The 4,756-nt window shown below is 44.3% G+C and overlaps 1 protein-coding gene across 1 annotated transcript in view; it reads left to right on the forward strand.

Annotated features, from left to right (window-relative positions):
• Positions 1 to 4,756, forward strand: part of Cckbr (cholecystokinin B receptor) — a 10,802-nt gene that overhangs the window by 983 nt on the left and 5,063 nt on the right. The gene's annotated exons all lie outside the window — the stretch shown is intronic.

Below are 4,756 nucleotides of genomic sequence, written 5' to 3' on the forward strand. Positions count from 1 at the left end.
GGAGAGAGAGAAGCCTGTAAAAGAAAGAAAAAGCAGGAGAGTGTGTCAGTGAGGGCTGGAGCTCTCTGGACTGCCTGGATGAGAGTCTGGAGTTGTAATCTGTCCCCCGACCCCAGCCTTCCCAAGAAAAGATTGTCAAACCTGAATTTAGCCGGCACTAGGGAATGCTGCCTTTCTTGTTTCTATTTGCCTCAAAATTCCTCTGCTCCCAGAGTCAAGCCCTTCATTTATTTCCATGCCTCTTCTGTTTTTTTGAAGGTTTTGGAGTCCCATCCAAAGACTCCCAAGTATCCCCTCTTCTTATGTCTCATTTTTCCTGGAGCCACCTTCCCTTTGCATCAGTCTCATCCCTGTGTCACCGGCATCCCTTCCCACTGCCTTCACTCATCCTGTCTTTAAAGTGACTCTCCCTCCTCCCATCAGCAAGCGTCTTCAGTGCTTCAATGAACATTTTAAGATGCATTTCCCCCTTCCCGTACCCATATGTACTTTCAGTGTTTAATGAACATTTGCTAGGGTAAGTGCTGGGGACACGGGTATGAACTAGACAGGATCTACAGTCTCATCATCGGTCTGCAGTCAAGTACACAGGGACCAAGACCATTGCCTGGAAATCCCAGCAAAGGCTCTGATTGAAATAGGGACAGCCAAGGGTGATGGGGTCTGATAACCTTGCCAAGGGTGCAACCTGGGAGCTTGGGTTCTGTAAACAGAAAGGGAAAGAGTTGGAGTCTGTGTTTGAGAAAAAACGTTGGAATAAATTATAATCCGCATAATTACTTACCCCATAAAACAACCCATGCTTTCTCCGTCTGGCTGTTACCCGCTGTCACTTCAAATATTTCATTCAGGAGATATTTACTGAAGCAGAAACTGCGCTAGGCAACAAGGATATGAGGGTGACTGTCACAATCCTACTTCATGGAGCTCTGAGTTTATAGGGAAACAGACAGGTAAACAAGGAACACTTCCAGCCTGCCCTGCTCTTGGGAATCAAGATTGCTTTCCTGGGGTGGTGAGACATGGGTTTAAGCAGAAAACTATGGCACACAGAGAGCTAAGTGAAGGAGCAGAAGGAGCACAAAGTGTCTTAGGTAAAAACATGCTGTCTAAAAAACTCAAAGTTTAAGCCCATGGCAGATTTGTTCAGCACAACTTAGTTTTTGAATGGCCGGAACATGTACCATTAAAGGTACATAATCAACACTCAGGCTGGACCAGCCTAGAGTATTATTTATGGAGAGCTTTAAGCCCTTGCAAGAGTGTAGCATTGGGATCTAATGAAGGATTCAATAGTGCTTCCAGGGTTAGTTGTGTTGTGTCAAGAATGGATGTGTGGATGAGATGGAATGCAGAAGGGTACTTTAGAAAGCTATTACATTACACAGATCTGGCTGAAAGATGATGCTAACATAGAGGTGCTGGCAGAGGGGATGAAGAGACGTGGATGGACTTGAGAGCCACTTCTGGAAATGGAATCAACAGACCCTGATGATCGATTAGAAGTAGAGAGGGTGGATGAGATCAAGGAATGACATCCAGTTTCTAGTTTGGGAAAACTGGAAGGATGTAAATAGCATATCATGAGAAAGATAATCAAGGAGGGGCTGGATATGCACTTCATATTAAAGCCCTTGCCTAGCTACTGCAAGGCCCTGGATTCAGTCCCCAGCAACAAGGGAGCAGAAGTAGCTTTGGAAGAGGGGATTACTATAAACTCAGTTTGGAGTCCATGGAGTTCAAACAATGATGGCTAACTCATCAAAACAGCTGAGTACAGAGATCTAGAACTTACCTAGGAGAGCTGAGCTGGAAATACTGCCTTGAAAAGTCTTCACCTAGAAGGAGAACTAGAAACCATAGGAACAGGAAAGAAAAATCTTTTTAAAAAAATGTTGTATAAGACAAGAACAGGGAAGCTGACATGGGCCCCTACAGAAGGCTGTCATTTAAAGGCAAAGCAGAGGGAGGAGATTCCATGAAGAGTGACATGAAACAGAAACAGTAGCTGTGTCATTGCAGAAAGGAGAGGAAAGTCTTGACTTAGGTGGAGTAGGTGATGCTAAATATTGCTCTGACGAGTCAGAGATGAACAAAACACAATGGGGTTGCTTAGGATATGCGGAAACTGAGACCTGACTCAGAGTGGGCTACGGGAAGGAATAGCAAGAAGTGAACAAGAGTAGTTAGTCAAAGTGTCCAAGAAGTAGAAGTGCTGGGAGAAAGAGAAACAGGACAGTGATAGAAATCTTGTGGGGTTGCGGAAGAGTAGGCTGTAGCCGAGCTTTACTGCCCCCCCCCCCACACACACACTTTAGAAACAGGGTCTCATTTGTTACCCAGGCTGATCTCAAAATGGCAATTTCAAGTTTTTTTCTGCAGATTTGCTATATCCTGGGCATTTAAAAGTAGGGAAGAATCAAGAGAGATATGGAAGGGAGGGCAGCGAGTAGAGGAGGGTCGCTGAAGGAGCAAGGTGCTCAGTGATTCAGAGCCCAAGGACAAGGACAACCTCATTTATCTGAATGCTGTTGCTTGGACACATCAGGTTGTTATGCAGGTGTGCAGACATGCCGTGCAAAGAGCGCTGGCCAGTCTCACTGAAATAGTACCCCACAGACGCACACGTCACCTGGCTCACTACGACGTTGCCGAGAGAAATGTGGATGCTGCACACTTTATTTTTAGGCAAATCTGAGAATTCACCATTACCGCACATGCTGTCCATAGTAAAACGGGTGATAACCACACTCAGTGTTGTCCACAGTCATTTTGAGGTGGTTTGTCTGTCACATACTACTCTTATTTTATAATCACCTACAAAATAGCACATCTTCCCCATGGCTGCGTAAAAAAAACCTTCTGAAGATATCCCCCAGATAATCATGCAGTATTGTTCGTCAGCACTCAGACATTTTCAGTAATGACTCGGATAGTCTCTGTGTTCAGTCAGGCTCTCAGCTATTTCACACAATTAAGATTAACATCTTAACTGAACTAGATGTGTTAGCACCTGACATTTATACTCACTTAAATAGTGCCCACACATCTTGGCTAATGCTACCACCCCCTCAGTCAGAACCGCCAGCCCGCGATTACTCCCCCATTCACATACAGAGCTCTGCATACAAGCCGTGCTTCCTGAAGATGTCATCTGCACCCTGAAGTGTTACTCAGTGTTGGTTATCGTTATTGCTTACTCCTCTGTCATCACAGTTACTCGGGTGTTCTTTAAACTTAAACACAGCCTATATTCAATTTGATATTACCAGTTATTACTCAAATAAATAAGGGCTACCTTCACCTGCCTCTATATTACTCTCAAGCTCTAAGGCATTACTGTGTTCTGCTATTGCCAATTCACCATTGCATATTCCCTCTGCTTACTTGCTCCATGCCAATGACACTTGGGTGTGTCTCATGCACCCAGCTATTCCCCCAAGTTAGTTGAATCCTACCCACGCTCACCACACATATATACACGAGAATTACAACGATGTCTCTATTAGCGAAAAACCAAATACAGCACACCAAGTGAAGGCATTGGCTGCATCAGTTTCTGTGAAGTTTTTCTTAGAAAACCCTGTTTTGTTTTGTTTGTTGATAAGCTACCTGTACCCTAGGCTGGTCTTGAACTTGTGATCCTCTGCCTCCAATCCCTAGGACTACAAGCGTGTGCCACCACATCTGGTTTAGAGGGTGCTGGGGATCAAACCCTAGGCTTTGGGTGTGCTAGGTAAGCACTCTACCCACTGACCACATCCTCAGCTTAAGCCTATCGTTTGCTTTAGATGTTGTCTGGATCCTTGTGCTTATGCTTCTCTGCCATTATCAGGATGATCACACACACACACACACACACACATGCACACACATGCATGCACACACACACGCACACACACACTCTCACACACAGACGCACACACATGCATGCACACTCTCATACACGCATGCGCGCTCACACACGCACACACACACACATGCACACACACACAAATAAACACACACATTTACAATCTCACATACTCTTTCGAAATATTCACACGCATTTGCTATACAATTGCTTGTCACGCTTATTATAACTTTAACGTCTTTTTTCCAGAAAATTCCAAAGAATATTAAGAATTTCATAAAGGGGAAGCCTAGCTTCATCTTTTTGGGCCACCACTATGTCAAGAGCACACATAGGGTGTTTATCGACTGCATGAATGGGTGTGACAGTTTTTAGGTACTTGTGTAGTTCAAAGTGCTACACAGCCTGAAGTGTAGTAATTAATGTTAAGGTGGGTAGAGACAGAAGAAAGTGAACTTGGAGAAAACAAAGATGCAAAAAAGGCCATCTGCTCCCCCCCACCGGGTCCAAGGGCCTCTCTGACAAAGATCTTCCAGAGTTTATTTATTGTCTCTGCACACACACACACACACACACACACACACACACACACACACACCTCATGCACTTCAAATTTGCCAGACATAAGCCTTTCATAATCTGTCCCTGTGAAAAGAACATAATTTAAGTCAGTAATACACAAGTAATTGTAACACTCAGGATGTAGAGGCAGTAGGATCTCTGTGAGTTCATGGCTGGTCTGGTGTACTTAGGGAACTCCTGGACAGTCAGGACTACATAAAGAGACCCTGTCAAAAAGAAGAGGAGAAGAACAGGAAGAAGAAGAAGAAGAAGAAGAAGAAGAAGAAGAAGAAGAAGAAGAAGAAGAAGAAGAAGAAGAAGAAGAAGAAGAAGAAGAAGAAG

Source organism: Microtus ochrogaster, unplaced genomic scaffold (assembly GCF_000317375.1).
Source record: "Microtus ochrogaster isolate Prairie Vole_2 unplaced genomic scaffold, MicOch1.0 UNK73, whole genome shotgun sequence".
In the NCBI taxonomy this organism is placed as follows: Eukaryota; Metazoa; Chordata; class Mammalia; order Rodentia; family Cricetidae; genus Microtus; species Microtus ochrogaster.